At 36.7% G+C, this 21,899-nt stretch overlaps 1 protein-coding gene across 2 annotated transcripts in view; it reads right to left on the reverse strand.

Annotated features, from left to right (window-relative positions):
• Nucleotides 1-21,599, reverse strand: part of fut9.S (fucosyltransferase 9 (alpha (1,3) fucosyltransferase) S homeolog) — an 81,721-nt gene extending 60,122 nt beyond the window's left edge. Inside the window, exons 1-2 of one of the 2 annotated variants that reach the window (XM_041563885.1) lie at nucleotides 21,064-21,599; nucleotides 4,364-4,429 (exon numbers count right to left, since the gene is read on the reverse strand). The gene's annotated coding sequence lies outside the window, so the exon portion shown is untranslated. The remainder of the gene's footprint in view (nucleotides 1-4,363; nucleotides 4,430-21,063) is intronic. The other variant, XM_041563886.1, reaches the window with a different exon arrangement.
• Nucleotides 21,600-21,899: the final 300 nt, after the last annotated feature.

Raw genomic sequence — 21,899 nt, forward strand, 5'->3', positions numbered from 1 at the left:
CAGAGCATACAATAAATTGTGGAGCTCACAAAGAATATTGTGTGAAAATAAATTTTTAAAGGGATACTGTCATGGGGAAAACAGATTTTTTTTAATGCATCAGTTAATAGCGCTGCTTTAGCAGACTTCTGCACTGAAATCTGGTTTTCAAACGAGCAAACAGATTTTTTTTTATTTAATTTGGAAATCTGACATGGGGCTAGACATATTGTCAGTTTCCCAGCTGCCCCCAGTCATGTGACTTGTGCTCTGATAAACTTCAGTCACTCTTTACTGCTGTATTGCAAATTTGAGTGATATCTCCCCCCCCCCCCTGCAGCCTAACAATAGAACAATGGGAAGGTAACCAGATAGCAGATGCCTAGAATAAGATAACAGCTGCCTGGTAGATCTAAGAACAGCACTCAATAGTAAATTCCAGGTCCCAGTGCAACTACATTACATGAGTACATTGAGTAGGAGAAACAATAGCCTGTAAGAAAGTAGTTCCATAGTGCAGCACTGGCTCTTTCTGAAAGCACATGAACAGGCAAAATGACCTGAGATGGCTGCCTACACACCAATTACAACTACAACTAAAATAAAATAAATTTTTTGAGTTAGGAATAACATTTTATATGGCAAAGTGAATTATTTGCAGTGTAAACAGTTGAATGTAGAAATAAAAACTGTGTGTTAAGTAATTCACTTTGCCATATAAAATTTTATTCCTAACTCAAAATAATTATTTTTGTTTTAGTTTTAGTTGTAATTGTTGTGTAGGCAGCCATATCAGGTCATTTTGCCTGTTCACGTGCTCTCATAAAAATCGTGACAGAATCCCTTTAATTAATTCTGACCTTAACACACAGCTTGTAAAAATTGCGCACACAAGTTGCACAATTTGTGCACAAAATAAATTTTTGCACACAGATCTAGGAAGGAATTAGGGGGAATATTGAGCACAAAATATCATCTATCATCGCTCTCTGTCTCATATTTCTGGTATCATTTACAAAATAAGACATTTCTTCTGTTTATATTAAGCTTATATTGCCGTAAGTGTATCATTATTTTCTAAGGATATTCTATTATTATTGATAACATTAGGATATTGCATTTTACATGAATATATATATATACAATTCCTTAGTAATATGAATATATACTGTATATACAGTATATACTGTATATCTATATAACTATATTGATATTTATATACTGTAGATATATAGGTTGATATATCTCAAAAGAGGTTTTTTTTACATTTGTAAAACTAGTACCCTGAACTACTTAAAAATACACACATCTGGAGATATCATAAGGATTAGCCTGACTAAATTGAAAATTCAGAGATGAGTATTCCCTATATTATTTACAGTAGTCTGTATATACCAGCAGCTGTGGTTTCTGTAAAATAGTAAATGCCTAACAAGGAGAGAGTGGGAGATAAGGGTCACTCTTCAGTAGTAGAAGTGCTTGTAAAATCAGCCTTCTAAAATTAATTTATCATCTCTAAAACTCAAGTCTCATTCATTGTCATAAGTGTGGGGCTTAACACATTTTAACTTAACTCCAGTGACTTTGACATTCAACAAGGTTTGGCCATTCATTTAAATAAAAAGTGGATTCTGCTTTTCTGCCATTTAGTTTACTCCCTTGCCATCACAATAAATAGTAGCATAGTTGGCAGGGAAGAGGTTAATAAAACTTCCCTATTTTATCAGGTACACATTTGTTTATACAATGTCTATAAGTAAAGATCTAACTTTTATAAATTGTGTATTTGAATACCATTAACATATTATACATATCTTATAATGCAGCTACATGCACACTCTTTCCTCCACTGGCTTGAGCTTACAGGTTTGGAAATTGGCCCTGACATCTGGGGATGATCTGAGCAATTGCCAACTTGGCTAAATATCGTTAGGACCATCTGTTTATATGGCACTTGCTTTACAGGAATACAGGTGCCAAATAAATAAGTCAATCTTTCTAATGCAGTAGATCCATTCACCTCTACTAGAACCTGATATTCTATGATAAGTGTTGTAGTAACATTTCCTAAAATATTAAATGTAAAGGAACAGAATTTATATGAATTTTTTTAAATTTAAACTGGCACAAAATGCTTTCTTTTTTTGCACGTCACAAATTGCCCTGCCGGTTGTACCCTGGGGTGCAACCAGTAATATAAGCTTAATATAAGCAGAAGAAATGTCTTATTTTGTAAATGATGCCAGATAGATGAGACAGAGAGGGATGATAGATGATATTTTGTGATCAATATTCCCGCTAATTCCTTCCTAGATATGTGTGCAAAAAATGATCTGTGTGCACAAATTGTGCAACTTTTGTGCGCAATTTTTACAAACTGTGTGTTAAGTAATTCACTTTGCCATATAAAATTTTATTCCTAACTCCAAATATTTATTTTATTTTAGTTTTAGTTGTAATTGGTGTGTAGGCAGCCATCTCAGGTCATTTTGCCTGCTCATGTGCTCTCAGAAAGAGCCAGTGCTCCTAGAATGCAAGGCTGCTTTTGACACATGTTTAGTACAGGGCTTCCCTGCACCTGACAGTGCTGTATGCTCAACCCAAGAAATTGGTTCAGAGAGTGCCTGCATCTACCATTGCTCCAGACACAACTGCTAAGGGGATGGACCTACAGTGGGCACCACTTAGTGCTCTTGCACTTGGTCCTGGGCAAATAATAAATGAGCCTCGGTATCTTTTGTAATCTCAATCTTAGATGCATGAACACTTCAGATACAGTGTGTGAGAAAGAAATATAAGCATGTGGAAATGCAGTTTCCCCTCAATTTAATATATCCACAAATATGTTTATACTACACTAGAGGGTCATGTACCATTTCTCGGGGTGCAAATACATTCCCCTTAGTTCTTTCTTACTGAGGATTTGTGCTTTGGGGAATTCTGCACTCATTCCACTCTCATGCATCAAATCAACACTTGGTGCAGATAGCAGTGCCAGGAGGCACAGCAGAGCCCTGTCCTTAACACTGGCACATATGCCACAAAGTTACACAAGGTATGGAGCGTGTGGGGAGACAATTACGTCTCCCCCTGCCTGCCCCTCTTGGGTAGAGCAATGCATAATGCAGGCAGCACTCTATGCAAAGGGCAAGCCACAGATCTGTGTAAAAGGCCACTTGTGACTTATTTTGCACTTTACACTTTGTATCCTGTACTGTAATTGACCCCTCAGTAATATACTTCTTAAGTTAAATAATCCTACTGTGCTGCACTGCTCAACCACACATTTGATGGACTACAAATCCCAGCACACTTTAACATATTGTATTATTAAAGCAGTATTGCTCAATAACATTTTTACCCAGACCTCCAGGGCCCACAGCTGCATAAAAATGCAAAATAATCCTCCAATGTTAATCCACCGTATCTGTAAGAGATCGGTGTTCTTGGAATTTGAGTTAGAAAAATTAATTGAGTTTTTGGGCAATTTCTATAGAGAACTATTGGGTGCAATGGGACAGCCTTATACAGTAGTTAGGTTTAGTGACCATTTAAGCCGAGAGAAGCCTTTGGGAATGCACCAGTTTGGCATTAGGGTCACCTGCAGTTTGTTGAAGAATTAGAATTAACTACTTAACTAGGGATGCACCGAATCCATTATTTGGGATTTGGCCGAATCTCCGAATCCTTGGTGAAAGATTTGACCAGATACTGAACCGAAGAAAAGGAAAAAGTGGAAAAAATTCTTCTTATGTGATGAAAAGTCACATGATTTCCTAACGTGCACCTAATTTACATATGCAAATTAGGATCCGAATCCTGCTGAATAAGGCTGAATCCTGGCCAAATCCCGAACCAAATCCTGGATTTGGTGCATCCCTATACTTAACTGCCTCATATTTGTGATTGGCGAATCTGACCCATTTTGTTTTGAAAATTCGCTGAACTGCAACAAAATTCTGCAAAAAAAATTCACCAAATGCATTGAAGTCTATGGGTGACAATCTTTTTGCTGCTCGACAAATTCTTTTTTTCTTGTGCGACAATTTTTGCAGCCGACAATTTTTTTAACTTATTGGAGTCTACTGGCGTCTTTTTCGCAGCAAAACCTGGCAAAAACGTTTGCTTATCACTACTCAATATATCATCCATGTCACTGGCATAAAATAGTGCCAACAATACATTCTGCATTTCTGAATTCCATTAAAGTCAATAGAAAACCCTGTTGCTAAGGTATGCCTGGCAATGGAGTGGCCTAGAAGCTAAATATTTAGTAATAGTTTACTCCAGTTTTTCAGTGTATCTGTTAATGTAAGGCTTCACGCTTATATATATCACCGTATTGCCCTTTATTTCCTCACATTTAATTGTGAAATATACTTACCCCCGTGAAGCACATACCCATTGCCCAAACAATGGCATCAAATTAGATACAATTGTACACAGTCATCTTTGAGTGGGAACAAAACAAGAAGAAACAGAAAATGAAAAAGGTTAGTGTCAAAAATAAAGGAAAATAGAAGCACATAACATAACAGGACCAAATGTATAAACTCTTAATTGCATTCATATTGCGAGCGACTCATAGCAGATATATGTACATAACTACAGAAGGGGAGATAAATCAATCACTACTGATAATTTCTACAGCGAAACATGCACCTTCAAGCAGTTCTTAAAAGTTTGCAATTAAAAGTCGCAATGCGCAATGAAAATTTGCAATGGAATAACAGTTTAAGGACAAATATTACATAGCGAAATGCACATTTTTACTCTTATTTGTGCAAATTGTTTTTCTCTATGCGACTATTATTACATTTCCCCAACATGTGGTGTATGGTTACTTTAAAAGTCATGCTATGTCAATATATACTGTATTTTTGGACCCTTATTCCAGAGTTGTTCCAATAGCAAACTAGTTATAAACACAAACAGATGATAGTTGGGTAGATTATGTCAGTAAAGTTAAAATGTAGGAGCAATATTGGACAGGAAAATGATTTGGAAGGTTTTTAATGGGAAGAGGTTGATACAAGTCTCTACCAGGGATGAGGTATTTTGTCTTTGCAGCCAGTGTTTTTTTAGCTTTATATGCAGCAAACATAGTTCTTTTCAGACTCCCATCTGTGTGTAGGTGTTGAGAGGTTCATTCATGAATTACTTTTGTTGTGAAACTGGTACTGACAGATAAATAATAAATATTTTTTACAGCGAAACTATATATATATTTTTAAAATTTCTATCCCATTCCAGAAAGCCTTAGCTTTAAGTACAATTACTGCAGCAGTCGGTCACGTCCCAGTTATGGGTTTGTGACTTGAACGATGATAGAGTAAAAGAAAGTTCTCCCAGTGAACCACCTACACTTTGTTCTGTAAAGCATTATTAGTATGTTGTTAAAATGTTTGCTTTCATAGTTTAGCTATTTTGAGAGTTGGTTGATCATTTAGGGTAGATAGTGACTACTTAATAGCGATGCCATTACATTAGATCATCCTTCATTTTATTATTATCATATGAGATATCTGAGCTAGTTATTATTATTATTAATAATAAGATTTAATTATTATTAAATCTTTTCAGCCACCACCCACACTTACAGCTCTCAATTTAAAAGTTGGTCATTTGTCTAACTTTTACATTTTTTCACTCGTGGTATCAGGAAAGAAATTACTAATACAAATCGGTGAATATGGAAATTTTAGCAAAAGATGAAGGGCTTTACATAATTTATTCCATGACTGTTGGGGAATTAAAAAGTGTTACTGGTACAGGTATTGGATCACTTATAAGGAAACCCATTACTCAAAAAGCTCCAAATTACAGGAATACTATTTCTCATAGTCTCCCTTTTAAGCAATTAATTCTGTTCTTTTAACTAATTACATTTTCTCTGTTATAATCAAACAGTAACTCAGATTTGTTCTTAACTAAGCTACATAAATCTGTATTGATGGCAAAATAAACCAATTGGGTTTATTTAATATTTACATTTTTTAGCAGATGTGGAGAGCCAAATTATGAAAAGATTCCTTATCCAGAAAATCCCAGGTCCCAAATGTTGATTCAAATACTGGTACGACCGCAGTTTAGAAGTCATGAGTGCAGAGCGGGGCCAGGCCGGCCATGCACCCTAGGCAACCTGGCCGTTCCCTGTGCCGGCTTGGTGCAAATGTGTGAAATACCACTTGCGTGTGCATGCGCGTAATGCCGCTCACGTGCGCATGCATGAAATGCCGCTTGCATGCGCATGTGTGACTCAAACTGAGCCTGTGTGAATCAAAGCTTGAATGCACGAAAGCGCTAATCGTCAGGGAAACCGCGGGAGAGAAGGGATCAGACATGTGGTAGGCAACAGAAAAAGGTACGTGCCTGGCGCCCCCCAGCTTTGCGCCCTAAGTACGTGCCTATTCTGCCTACCCCTAGTTCCGGCCCTGCAGGAGTGCATTTTTCCCTTCTCAGGAAAACTGGCCGGTGTTAAAAACATCACTGTTCAAAATATTTAATATCAATAATGTGTCCTATATACTACATTGCCAAACAATATAATGCATAACTAGCTACTGACTCTACATGTTATATACTGTATTGTAAAGCTATAAGAACGGTGTTAATGGTTGTTTATATTTCACTCCAAATCAGCCACAAATTGCATATCTATAATATATTAAAAATTATTCTGCACCACGCATGTGCAAAACCCGTCTATGGAGGGTTCTGAAATACAGCTGCCTTGTTGCTATATGTTCAGATATGTATTATTTGTGTTATGACATGACATATCTGAACATATAGCATATATGTTTATGCAAATGTTTAGAACCTGGCTAAGCAATAAATATAGATGTAGGTGGAATGTTTTACACTGTAAATAGTTATCTATAAATAGGTTATTCTGCCCAAAGGACAATTTGACTGAAGTGCAGGAAATACCCAGGGGCTGCATATCAAGATGTTTCTCTCCTTAAGAAGCAAACCATTCCATTCCATTTCCGCTCTGTGAATAAGTAAGAATGGCTACTGTGAAGAGATTGAAAGGCAAACTATAGGTTCTAATGCATTAGTACCCAATGGATATACAACAGAATAATAGTAGTCCTACATACACTAACACACTAACCTGATCAATCAATTATATTCTACATGGCAAATAATTTCTTAGTAGGTGTAGTAGAGTAATAGAAGAGAAGAAAAGAAAAATGGCACATTTTCTGGACTGATGAAAGCAAGATTGTTCTTTTTGGGTCTAGGGGCCGCAGACAGTTTGTCAGAAGACCCCCAAACACTGAATTCAGTGAAGACAGTGAAGCATGGTGGCAAAAACATGATGCTATGGGGATGTTTCTCATACTATGGTGTTGGACCTATTTATCACATACCAGAAATTATGGATCAGTTTCAATACATCAAAATACTCAAAGAGTTCATGTTGCTTTATGCTGACGAGGAAATGCCCTTGAAATTGGTGTTCCAACAAGACAATGACCCCAAAAACTCCAGTATACGAGCAGACCAACAAGATTGACGTTATGGAGTGGCCAGCCCAATCCCTGGACCTTAATCCAATAGAAAACTTGTGGGGTGACATCAAACTTGTGGGGTGACATCAAAAATGCTGTTTCTGAGGCATAACCAAGAAATGCAGAAGAATTGTGGAATGTAACAGAGGCAAGAAGTTGGCTCACTCCATGCAACACAGATATGCAGAAGTTCTCAGAAACAGTTCTTATACAACTAAATATTAGTTCAGTGAATCAAAGGAAAGCAAAATCTTGAAACATTTTTCAGTTTATACAGTGAATATTTGAGTTTATAAAGATGAATGCTGACACTCCTATTTTTTGGAACAGCCTAATATTCCCTTTTCTTAATTTTTTGTAAAGAAATAACACACATTTGATAAATTATTCTTTATGTTATTTGGAATAGAATGTGCAGTGTTCCCAATACATTTGCGTGTATGGAAATGTAAACTATTATAAGGAATTTGAGCGTTATTCACTTTTTTAAAAACACTGCAATTATTCTGAACACAACTGTATATAAAACAGACTAAAATATGATCGATCCATATAGATCCATGAAATCAAGTAAAAGCATTATATAATACTAGTGTTGAAATATCAGATGAAATGTATTCATACAAATGTACACATCGAGGCACAATTATTAAGGGTCAAATTTTTTTAACTCACATGAATTTATTCGAAATCCGATTATTTGATTATTTATTAAAAAAATCGAATATGTAAAACTTGGACGAATTTTACCAACCCAAAAACTCAAATCAAATTCAATTTGAATTCAACCAAAATCAAATTGAGTTTTTTCTCAGAAAAAAACTGGACCTCTCCCATTGACTTATACACGAATTCAGCAGAGTTTAGGTGGCGAATAGTCGAATACAAATTCTTAAAGGGCCATACTTTGATAAATCTCAAAAATCTAATTTGAAGTTTTAAAGAAAAAAATTAATCGAGTTTTAATAATATCCTACTCGAATTTGACCATTTTGACCATAAAAAAAACCTCGAAAATTCGAATTTGAATTTTCAGTTTGACCCTTAATATATATACACATAAGGGGGTTATTTACTAAGCTCCAAATAACCGAAATTTCTCGAAAATGTTTGATTTTTCTTATAAAATATTTTACAAAAAATCACGAATTTTTCAGAATTTATTAAACCCCGAGGGCTAAAAAGCCTGAATATAAAAACACGGCAACTCAAACCTGTCGAGGTTGCATACAAGTCAAATAGATTTTTGGTTGTGTCGGGAGTTTTGGGCAATTTCACTATGTTTTTAGAGCTTTCGGGTGATGACTCCGAAAAATTCTGAGATTTTGGGGAAAATTCACGAAAAAATCGTGAAAATCTGAGCTTTTCCCGCAAAGCAAGTTTTGGGGAACATGTAATAATAAATAAGCGTTAAAACCCCGAGCGGATTAGATCGGAGTTTGTAGCAGTCGATATTGAGATAAATTCGGACCTTGATAAATAACCTCCATACTGTACATATATGAAACTGTAGCCCTGTATATTATGCTTGTCTAAAAAGACACCCAAGGCCCTTTGTAGAAGTATTAAGGGAATGTGCCACCATGATGTCAAGAGGCAGAAAATTCCACAGCCTCGCTGCCTCATGATGAAGAGTAACTTGAGTTGTTCCTTACTATTTCTTAAAATTTTGTACCAGACTTCCATTTTTATTTAGAAAATTATATGTGCTGAATATATCAGGGTTTTTTTTTTTTTTAGAAATAAGGTTAAGTGAAATAGTGGTTTTACATAAAATTAAGCTTTATTTTAATTATTGTGATTTATTTTCTGAACAGGCTGTACGTTGCTGTAAGGAGCTCTGTGATCTTATTTTACTGGATAGTTGGTTAATCTGTTATTAGCTGAATCATTGCTATAGACCTTTTATGATGGACCAACATTAACATCAGTGGTCCTCTTGGAACCAAAGGTTATTCTACAGGAGGGATTTCCCCTACTGACACCAACACTGAAAGGGATATTGAAGAATGAAGAGTAAATAAAGGCATTTTGTTAGAAAAATTGAATAGATGCCAAAAAAGAGACTGCTTAGTGACACTCTCATAATTGAGGCAGAGGGTGGATTGCATTACAGAGAGATGAGTTACTAAGAAGACTTAGGAGGAAGAGTCTATCATTTATATACTGTAGGTCTTAAAAGCAGAAAGCCATAAATTGCATTATATTTCCTTCCTTTGGTCATAAATGTTCCCTCAAACTCTCCCACTTGCAACCCAGGTATTCCAAGCCTAATGAAGGATGAAATCAAAATGATCCCTACCAGCACTACAACTATTTTTCTATTTTTATAATGTTCAGGTTTTAATTTCCAATATTACACTGCAATGAAATACCAGGAGGATGCATTTACCACTGTATATGTGTTCAGAATCAGAAGAAATCTATTTAATATCTACATCTGCTAACTTTATGGAATAAAGAACTGGGACAGGGTGTGTATTTAACACATATGATCTTCAGTGTAGGATCCTCAGGTGAGCCAGTTGCGATTTATGGGCATAGAATGGGTGAAAACACAGTCTAGGGGTGGTGATAGGGAACTGCTGCTGAAAAAACAGGAGCTGAGATGGATTTATAGACTTAACACTCTCTCCCCCAATGGCCTGAATGAGGACAGAAAGCTGTCCCTTTTCTTTTGAGTATTCTGTAATGCTTTGACTTCAGCTTTGTGTTTTTAAATAATACATTTAAGTGAATGTATTTTAATATTATCTGTTCTTACAGATCACATAGGATCCTTGTGGTGATCTCACAAAACAATTAATGTGGATTTTAACTCTGTACGGCACTGGCACCTTTAATGGATTTCTCCAATGATAATGGTTGGCTTTACTATAGTAGAGATGGTTAATGGATATCGGCATTTTTCGACACAGCCTCACTATATTGCATGGACACTTTACAGAAAAGAGACATGGGCATACATTGCTACGATGTTTCCTTGACAATATTTATAAGGCTGATGTTACATTAACTTACTAGTGAATGTATGATGACTATTGTATAAATGATTAGATGTATCTGGCCACTTTATGTCACTTTATGTCACTCCAATGAATGGGGATTTTTAGTAGAACACACTGTCACTTTAAAGATAATAATAAGATATAATAATATATTAGTATGTCTCTTAATGATTTTTATGCCGTGTTTTTATATTGAGCACTACTAAGACTAACATGCTTTTGATAACTTTTTTTGCGATCCTGTGATGAGTAAAGGACAGCATATAGGTCTATGTGATTGATCCTTTTGTACTGTATGATTATGTTTGTTGATATAAATACCCATAATTGTTTATCTGTTGGCAGAATTAGGTGACCAAATCTCCATATTGTGTTAAAAAGTGCTGCTCCCGGTAGTTAAAGACGTGATATTATCCAGCACCCACTATTAGGAAAGAGATGTTATAACTGAATGCCTTTTGGTACAGAGATTTGATGACCAAAACCTGTATAATGTAACTGTATAATTTGCTGCTTGTGGTTGCTATGGTACAATGTACACTGATACTGGTTTCATCGCCTGCGTAGGTAGGGAGCTGCGTAATTACGCTGGGCGTTTACCCAGCGTAAAAACGCCAGCGTAAGTGCGGGAAGCACGCGAAAACTGAGACTTTTCCCCAACTGTTCAGGCTCAGTGATTGAATTAATAAGCAAAGCAATGCTCCAATAAGAATATCACTTGATATGTGTAAATCTGGCTCCATGTTCTTTGTTCCTGCAAATGGAGTTGTAAGCTTTAAATGCAGTTTACCTGTTTTTATCCCCATGTCTGATAGAAAATAGAATTAGGTAAAAAATTATATAATAATCTATGTATGTAAGATAACAAGCTTAGCAAGAAAGTTATAGCAAGAAGCCTGATATGACGCAGGTAATCAGAATTCTAATTAACAAATTAATTTGTATCTATAACTAAAGAGATATGAAGCACTACTGAGATCCTCTGCACTCTTTTTCTACTGAAGGAATATCTAAACCCAACCATAAAGATGTCCCACTGCACCTCTTAATTTTCTATAGAGGTTTATGGAAAACTTACACATAAAAAACAATTTACCAACAAGAATTTTACTAACCAATAACTTGATTAATGATGCAAGAGACCTCATGAGTAGGCAATGCTAATTACTTGAACTTTGTCAGGCCTCTTGCTATTATCTTATACACAGTATATCCAGATCAGCGCTACGCAATATGTTGGCGCTATATAAATACATGTTAATAATAATAATAATAATAATACTAACTAGCAGTTATAAATAGATTACAAAGGTTGACCTTTAACTTGACGTGTGTCTTTTTTCAACCTAACTTACTATGTTACTATGTAATTTCTATGTAATTTTGACTTCATTATATTACATTGTAATCAAACATGGAGACAAGACAGATTGTTCAATGCAAGAAAACATATATATATATATATGTATATATATATATATATATAAAACTATACATCTGAAATATATTTACAGTTAGGATCAAGGTAGCTTTAAAGTGTATATACTGTACAGTGCCTAACACTGACAGATTCTATTAAAAATACAAACTATATTATATACAATATACATTGCCAATAGTAAATCTTTAAATAATTGACAGCCATCACACTGCATAGACTTCATGAAAATACTGCACAAACAGTATTGAGAGTAAAAAGCAGTACATACAGTAAATAACCTCCAATACAATTTTAAAGAACTAAAGCACACAGCAATAATACAGAATTAATGTGCATTTAAGAAAGAATAGATTTATTTTCTTACTTATCACTTAGGCATCACATAATTATTTTATAGGGCATAAAGAGAGCTAAGATAAAGAGCTAAAGTCATGATAAAAACAAAGAAGCACAGTCAATGTTTATAAATAATGGCAGGCTCAGAGCACTCATTCCCAATAACAAAGTAGCACTGTAAGACCTCCAGCTTCGCTTGCCATATAATGAATTATATTCATAATATCTTGTGGTTGAATTCAGCAATAAAAAGGTGCATTTCAGGTGTAGATACCACTTTCACAATATAAATTGATTTTTCTTTTTCTTATTCTGCTCTCTGTTTATGTGGTTTTACTATCAAATGGCACTTGGCCTTTTACATTACATTGCTGCAAAAAGCTGAGGACTTGTTACTGGAGTCATCGGGCTAAACTGCATATCTGATTTCTCGCCTGGATGAATTGGACATAAACTACAGAAGCAATCCAAAGCATATTATTTAGAGAATTTCATTTTGCACAAAACCAAAATAAAAAAATTATTTCAGCTTGCCACAAGTCTTTATTTATTCCATAATAAATTCAGCATCTCTAAAGATAGAACAGATTTATGAATACTGATCTAGAGCAACATGTCCATTTTTTGGTGCTAAAAATGGCATTATATGAATACAGGGAGAACATACTATAATAATAAGCTTCAACCCTGTGTTTAATAGACCTTTTCTCCTGGTGATCTGAAAGTGTTTGATTTCATTGGAACTACTAGAATGTATACATAAAATACCTGACTGAATGTACTTGGTTAGTATGGAGAAAAAGACAGGGTGATACACATGCCAAGAATACTCTAGTGTAGCCTCTGAGGCTTTTGAATGAATCCTGAATGAATGACTTCCCCAGTACTGTAATTGTATTCTACAATGGAACTTCTATGTACACTTGTAGATTAGAAGCCACAAAGAGATGTGATATAGCACAGAACTGTAAGTAATGCTACCGTCTGCTCCCATTTCCATTTAATGCTTGTGCACCTGTTGTTGTTTTTGATGCCAAAGATGTTTATCAAAAACCCATGGTTTTTTAATGCCTAGCAAAACTTGCCTCCGTTTTTTAGCTTGTCAAATTTGTTTTGATTTCTTTTTTGTGAGAATAAGCATTTTTGTAATAATCTCTCTAATAGCTTCTGAAAACAGACTATGTTTACGGGGCAGCATCAGTCAAACATACCTAATTTTCATACTAATAGGGGTGCTGCTGCCATGAAGTGAGTTAAAAATCTTGCCTTAGAGGGCTATGACTAAATGCGAAATTCCGTGTCAGCAAATGAACACTGGCGTACTTTTACTAGAGATAATTCGTCAGCATGAAGGTTTCCTAGCAAATTTTCTCTAGCGTTACTTTCTTCCTAGAGAAACTTCACAAACCTATGGTGGTACATATAGGTCATATGTATATCTTTATCAGTGAGTTTGCTGAAAACGGCTGAAAATGGCCATTTATTATTAAAAATGTCCAAAAAAGCAAATTAGCACAGCGAGCACAATTGGACTCTCTGAACTAGCGATGCGTCCCCCTCATCAACCTGCTCTGAAGTTTAAAAAGGTAAGTGATGGATGCGAGAACAGGGGGCACCCTCCTCAGGGAGGCAAGGGCCCCAGAAATGCTCCTTCATACCAAACTATTCTTTATTAAAATATATTTACACTTACAGTTTACTCAGATTCTCTGGATCACTAGGTTTAATTTTAGACAAGAGTTATACCTTTGACTCATTTCATGAGACTGCAAATGGTCCTTTTGGAGCAGCTTATTGTTGCTTTAGAGTTGACTCAATTTGGCACATTGGCAGGAAGAGTTATGCAGAAGTTGCCAGCTCCTATACTCAGAGCTGTTGAAGAGGAAGAATATTAACATGTTTTAGAAAACTATTTTGAAAATAACATGTAGCAATTCAGGAGATTAGAGTAGTGGGAATGTGTAAATCTAACTATAATTGTGGATTTATATGTCCTTTAAATTATAAGGGTTTTGAAGGCTAACCATTTAGTTTTAGTTCTATGCAATTACTTTACAGTATATCACCTGCATAAGTATTATTCTCATTACATGTGGTGCCATGGAGGCATGATGCGGTTACATGTGTTATTATGACATTTTCTCTTTCACAAGGTTTCCTTTTAGAAAGGCCAACATGTAAGCTATCTCAAATGTAAAACTGATACAGTAAGGCGTTTAGAGGCTAACACGATACCTTCTATAACTCTAAGGGACATATTTATTAAAATGTTAAAAAGAATGTGTGAGATTAGATCTCTCCACAGAAAAACTCACCCGCTTTCTAAAAAAGAATGCCTTTGTATGTAATCTACAATAGAGAGTTAAAGGAAAACTATACCCCCCGAACAATGTAGGTACAGGTACTATGGAGATGTTTATGTCCCGCTTCCACCCCGCCCTCTGCCATTTGTATCCCCCCTCCTCTCCACAGCTGGGGAAGAGGGTTTTTTTTTATTAGCTATGGAGGAAGCAGAGCCCACAATCTGGGCCCCCTGTTCCCCAGGCCACCCTGTGATTGCAGGGTCTGCTTCCTCTATAGTTATGCCACTGTTTCCCATTATTAAGCCTACAGATCAATTTGCTCAGATAAAAATCTTTGACTGGTGTTAGTAAGAAGAAGATATAAATAAAAAACCCTTTCTAAAATATAAGGTGGGTATGCATGACAGGCTTAACAATGCCTCTATTTCATGGACAGCAGTATTAGCAAATGCCTGCTCAAATGTTACTCCCTAAACAATCCTCAGCCTCCTGCGTATTTATCCATCCCTACCTATACTAAGCTAAGTAGCCTCGCATATCTTATGCTGTTTTTCAACTTCCTCATTAAATAAAAATGAATCTTTCATACCTCTAGGTGAATATTGTAATAATATTTTATTCCTGTAAAATAAATCACTTGTGCATCTAAGTGAAATGCCAATTGTCAGTAGAGCAGCATCCAAAGCATTTTTCAAGCATGAACAGAAGGGAAATGACAATGTCAATGATTTATTTTAGTTGAAAACATACTAGAAAGGCCTTTAAATTTCACTGAGATTCAAATTCTTTGTGAATTCACATTTACCGTACTTGATTAATAGTGTTCTGGAACCGCTGATTACACAAAAGAACACAGCACAGACAATTTGTGCCATTCAGATTTTCATGTAGTCTTTTACAAAACATGATAAATATTTCCCAACAATAACATTCAACTCTGGTTACTAGATTTATTATAGCTTTTGACATATTTCAAACATGTTTTTGGAGTATTTTCTTGCATAAACTGGGTTTCTTACCCTTAAGAACTGTGAAAAAATATGTTTACCCAACCAGTATTAAAAATGACCTGTGAATGCCTGCTCTACATCTATACAGTTGGACTTAATGTCATTTCATAAAAGGCAGACAGAATTTCGTTGGTTAAATGTATACATTCTTAATAATGAACTTAATGAAAAGGCAGTGACTAGAGTGAGAAGAAAGAGGTAGAAGAATATCTAAAAATTCATAGCACAAAAACAAACAATTCAAAATATAGCAAGTTTCTAGAGCAACATTTTAAATCCAGCATATCACTGTTTTAACAAATCAAGTGAATCAGACTCAAATACTCGAATGGAGATCAGATGGGTCCCCTCTGAAGATTTTTTTGCAGAGGGTCCCAGCACACTGCATACAGTGATTATTATGCTATTTTACAGACATGGGGATAAAAGCAGACTCGTACAGTGCTAGGAAATTGTGCTTAAAGCTTCCCACTCCTGATGCAGGAAAAAAAAACCATACAGAGTCAGATTTGCAAAGCATCTCTTTAGTGGTACTGATCCAGGACTTCAAAGTTGTCATGGGAATTTCCTTGGTTTGAGCAGCTGCTGAAAAGCTAAGCTTACGTCTGAACTGCTTTGCACCTGTAATTATTAACTAAGCCTTATATTGCAACTTTTATATTATATATGTTCAATATTATATATGTTCAGTATCTCATGTGTTGGTCCCTAAGCTCAGTTATTGACAGCAGCACAGAGCATGTGCAGTGAATCAGCAGAAATTAAGTTGAGGAGCTACTGGGGCATCTTTGGAGACACAGATCTTTACTGCCTTGGGCTGGTATATAACACATAGGAGGCAGATTTATTATGCGGTGTAAAAAACTGCAGAATAATTTGCCACACATTGCCATACATTGCCATGTTAAAAAAACACATGCTTTTTCTTTGAGCAACTTCCACCAGAACTTACTTTCAAAGGTTTGAAGCAGTGTAAAATAATGGTGGCAAATCTGACGTTCACGTGATGTAAAATAAAATACAACTTGTTAAATTCACAATTTATTTTACACAGCTTTTTTCACCATTTTCACAGTTTCTGCAAAATAAATAGACCCCCAAATGTACAATACAATATGTCTGCCCTACTTCTTTAGCTTACACATAGCTCTGAGCTCAGGGGGGGAGGGGGAGAGGAGCAAACTGAGCATGCTCAAGCCCTAGCCCTGGAGGTTTATGCTGAAAGAAGGAAGTCTGATACAGAAGTCCATGTGTACACAATAGAAGGAAAGATACAAGGTGTTTCTTTTGACAGAGGACTCAGCATTACTTTGAGGGTTTTCTGGTGTATTCATATAGACCTTTCTGATAAAGCTTGCTTACTTTTAACCTTTCCTTCTCCTTTAAGGGAAAATGTATATTGAGCCACTAGTGGTTTATACATCATAGATCTCTGATGCTTCTGGACTCTCAGGGTGATTTAACCCTTGATAATATGTCAGAGGGGAGTATGCTGTTTAAGTGTCCATGTGACTGTATGATAATAACATTAGCATTTAAGATACACTGGGGCAGGGACTAAAGCAAAAGATTTCTGTGTGTAGTATGTTAATGCTATTTAAATATAGTATAATGGTAATAATGGTAATACATAAACAGGCACAATTGTATGTAGTCATGAAAAGTATTTACTACTGTATATGCGCAGTTGTATTGAATCCAGATTAATAGAATGTGTACAGTGTCGGACTGGGACACCAGGGGCCCACCCAAAAACCTTAGACCAGTGGCCCACCAAAAGACTTTAGACCAGGGGTCCACTCTCAGTACTATTATAATTCCTCTCTTCAGGCAACCTCTTTTCTGCTAGTCTCTTTTCTTTACATGCTATAATCTATTATTCAATCGATTTTGTCTCTTTGGTCTCATAGAAATAGGTAATGGCCATGAAATAGGCCTAATGTTTTGAAGCACGAGGAGGGCCCACTGACACCTGGGCCCACCGGGAGTTTTCCTGGTATCCCTGTGGGCCAGTCCGACACTGAATGTGTATGAGAAGCAAAGAGTTTTGTTCTTGATAACCTGACACTGTGTAAGTGGGTGTATCTATTTTTAGAAGATCCTGTCAGTTGAACAAACTCTGACCTATGAACAGTAAGGTAACTATTGTTTCTTTAGAACTGAATTCATGCAAATAGCTGTGATAATAGAAGTCCATAACCACAAATTTGCTTTGGCTGTTGTTCTTAAAATGAATGGTGATGCAAAAAAAAAAATATATATAGGAAATAATAATAAGGAAAAGGAATACTGTATGAAAATTGTTAAAAATGTTAAAATTATTTAAAATGGTTGTATTTTAAATTGTTCGGATAATTAATGCCCTTTAATAGTTTCACAAGTACTACTAGTTACTCATATATTAGTCATAAATTTGTATGTATTGAGGCCTGCTTATCTGTGTGTTTTTCAGTGTACTAGTACATATATGGGACCTATTATACAGAATGCTCTGGACCTGGGGATTTCCAGAAAATGGATCTTTCCATAATTTGGATCTTCATACCTTAATTTTACTAGAAAATCATTTAAACATTAAATAAACCCAACAGGCCACTTCCAATAACGATTAATTATATTTAGTTGGGATCAAGTTACAAGGAACTATTTTGTTATTACGGAGAAAAAGGATGTAATTTTTAAAAACTTTTAATTGGATAAAATGGAATCTATGGGAGACAGCCCTCCTGTAATTCTAATCATGTATGTAGCACAGAAATCCCTTCATTGTCTAAGATTATAGTTGAAATGGTATAGATGAAAGGATTCAGGTGGGGGCATTCTGCAATAAGCTAGATATTAAATAATGTAGTATAATGTAATGTTAGCGTTAACACCTGCTCTGGAGTTTCGTGAAATATTTTTTTGATAAATACGTTTTTCGATTGCAAAATTTTATTATACACTGGGAATGTTCGCAAATGACATTTGGTTGCAAACTTTGAAGACACAAACATTGTCGCTAACATCCACAATGGTCTTTGCGAAGATTTTTGAGCTAATGAAACATATTACATCCCCCCCCTAAGTGTCAAAGAAATAAAAGAAAGGAGATCCCTGCCCTGAAGAGCTTACAATTTAAAGGAATTTTTCAGTATAAAAAATAAAAACTGGGTAAACAGACAGGCTGTGAAAAATAAAAAATGTTTCTTAAATAGTTAGACAAAAATGTAATGTGGATGACTGGATGTGTAACATAATAGCCAGAACACTACTTCCTGCTTTGCAATATGTTTGTGAAAGTTCTCATTGGTTTCCACTAGGGATGGGTGAATTTTTTCGCCTTGTTTCGCCATGGAAATGACGCCCATAGACTTGTATGGCAGTGTGTGTCAAAAAAATAAAGATGCGTGTCAAAAAAAAAAAATAGACTTTAATGGGCATCACCGACAATTCGTTTTTTTTTGGCCAAAATGAAACGGCTCAAATTCGCCCATCCCTAGTTTCCACTGATTGGTTACCAGCCAGTAAATAATCAGTGACCTGAGGAGGGCCACATTGCAGAGGATCAATTACAAACTCACTGATCATTTATGTCCCATGTGGCCCCCCTTATAGTTGCTGACTAACTCAGAGTTAGAGAGCTGAAAAGCAGGAAGTTGTGTTTTGTTCTGTTATGTTAGACATCCAGTCACTCTGGCCTTTATCAATTATATTTTTGGTGAACTAACTATATTAGAAACATGTTTTATTTTTGCACAGCCTATCAATTTACTCAGTTTTTATTTTTACACTGAACTGTTCCTTTAAGTCATTATGTTGCTATTTTATTTAGTTAACTGTTTATGCTTCTCTAACTAGAGGGAAATAAAATGAAATATAGAATAGTAAAAGATAGGTTGTTTGAAGACTTGCCCATTGTGTCTACTAAATAAGTTGTGCTGCTTGGTACTTACAGCCCCATAACAATGAGTGCAAACAGAAGTGAACAAAGCAGTCATTTAAACATGGTCAAGCATCTCTTGGCTGCAGGGGGAATCTGAACGTACTTTAGATGCAAAGCGACAGCTATGTATCTTTTTGCCCTGCTTTCTTATTCAGAGCTGCACAGAACTGCACTTAGCAGAAGAATTCTAGCCAAATGGTACTTAATAGCAAAATGCCACTTTATACTGTACATTTTAGATGAAGGTGCATCTTGGCTGATGAGGTGCATATCTAAAGATTTCCATTTGCTGTGTGAAATGGGATTTGTGTTCCAGAGAGTAACTGTATTGAATGGATTTACTGTAACTCTCTGGTCCATGCCAATGAAGAGGGTGTTTTAAAAATTACACGGCTGTTTGTTTTAATAATGTACTATTTGTGAAAGTGTACAAGAGGCTAGACTGGAAGCCTATGTCTATGCCCAACTGATGCTCTGCTGTCAGGATCTGCTTATCAGCCCTTGTACACTGAGGAAAAGTATGGATATTGCTGGCATGAAATGCGCAGGCTGCACTTCATTCTGCATGAAATATGCTACACAAAAAGCAAGTAATCAAACAAGTAGAAAACTGATTTTTTTTTTTTTATCAAGCAGTCACATTTTTGACAGGTGGGTTCCATCACAGGCTGCAGATGTCCAGCTAGCGCTGGTTAAATTGGGTGTAATGGAATAGGACTCAATAACTCCACTGCATTTGGCAAAACTAACCTGGCCATCTGCTATTGCTGTATAATGCAGAAAACTAAATGGAATGATGCCTGAGGGAACATCTCCCAAGGCTACAGGTCCTTTACTTAGGAATATTTCATAGGAAGTGGAGCTTTCTCTTCTCACAGAGCAGCATGAGACTGATTGGTGCTGGGATGAGATGGTGTGGGTAAACAGAGGATTGTATGAGTGGGGACTGCTGCAAGGCATAGTTCCTATAAACACACCTGCATATCTGTGCTGCTGCCCTTTACCTGACTCAGTGCAGTGGTTTCTGAATTACATTCTCCCCCTCACCTTTTAAGTTTTAGTGTCCTATACATTGCAGGGGTTACATTGTATTATGCCACTATACCAACCTGCTTCTGATTCCCTTCATTACCACTGTGAACTGGATGCTGAATATAAGAGCAGCTTGTTTGGGGTCAATACCTGGAACCTCAAACAGGACTAGCCCTCCTGGCTCCATACAAAATAGAGAATGGGAATTATGAATGAACGTAGAAAGGAAGGCAGAGGTAGGGATGCAATGAAATGAAAGGAGCCTCTCAGTCTTGTGTCCATGGGAAGAAGGGGGTCATATTAACACCGGGATACAAATCGCAGCTTCTGATGGGAGACTGCTCGCAAATCATCCATTACATTTTCATCATAGAGACAAACTACAGCAAAATAAAGAATGCATTGCAGATCGCTTTGGAAGGCTTGGTACCATGCACTTGACATTGAAAGAATCGCTTGTGGAAAGACGCGGCGGCGCTAGCATCACAGACAGTCGCATCGCTTCTTACTTGTAAATGCGGCTAGAGGGAAGCTGTGTGGGGACCAGCAGGTAAGTCCTTGCTAAGCGTGGGGCTCGGAGCTGCCTCCATCTCTCCCGGATCCCGTCCAGCACTGAAAGGCTGCAGCTCTGTTCAAAGCTATGGGCATGGAGCGCGGTACCAGGAGGAGGAGGTGCAAATACAATGGGGGCGCGCATTGCGAGCGAATCCAAAAGGAACGCGCGTAACCCCTAATCTGAAGCCGGGAGTGCGCATCTGCGGGGTTCCTTTCCCTTCTCCTTCTTTGGCGCTGTCGCACTTCCAGCTACTTGGATTATTCTTCCCATTGGCCCAGAGCAGGCCTGGACTGGCAATCTGTCAATTCTGGCAAATGCCAGAGGGGCTGCTGTAAGATGCCATAGAAAGTCATTATTTAGTGGGCTGGTGGTGGACTGTTTTGGCCTCTTTGTACCTGCCCAAAGTAATAGAGATCATCGATACCAGGCTGGATATGATAAAGTGTACTAGCAGGTGTAACTACAGAGGAAACAGACCCTGCGGCTGCAGGGGGGCCTAGGAGGTATAGGAGCCCAATGAGGCCCTAATAAATGAGCAATATCAACATATATTGGTAAAACAGAACAACCTCTGGATATCTTGTTGGCCCTAAAATGAATTTGCTGTGGGCCCTAGTAACATCTAGTTGCGCCACTGTGTACTAGGCTGCTGCACGGTTACCCACTGGGTGTCTCATTGAAAGCCAGCCTAGAATGCACAGGTAGAGTCCTACAGAGGGTTGTGTACTTGTGGGTTACTGGCAAAAAAACAGGCACCCTGCGGAATGAGGGGAAGATTTTCAGGCGCGG

This window comes from Xenopus laevis, chromosome 5S (genome assembly GCF_017654675.1).
Source record: "Xenopus laevis strain J_2021 chromosome 5S, Xenopus_laevis_v10.1, whole genome shotgun sequence".
Classification (NCBI taxonomy): domain Eukaryota; kingdom Metazoa; phylum Chordata; class Amphibia; order Anura; family Pipidae; genus Xenopus; species Xenopus laevis.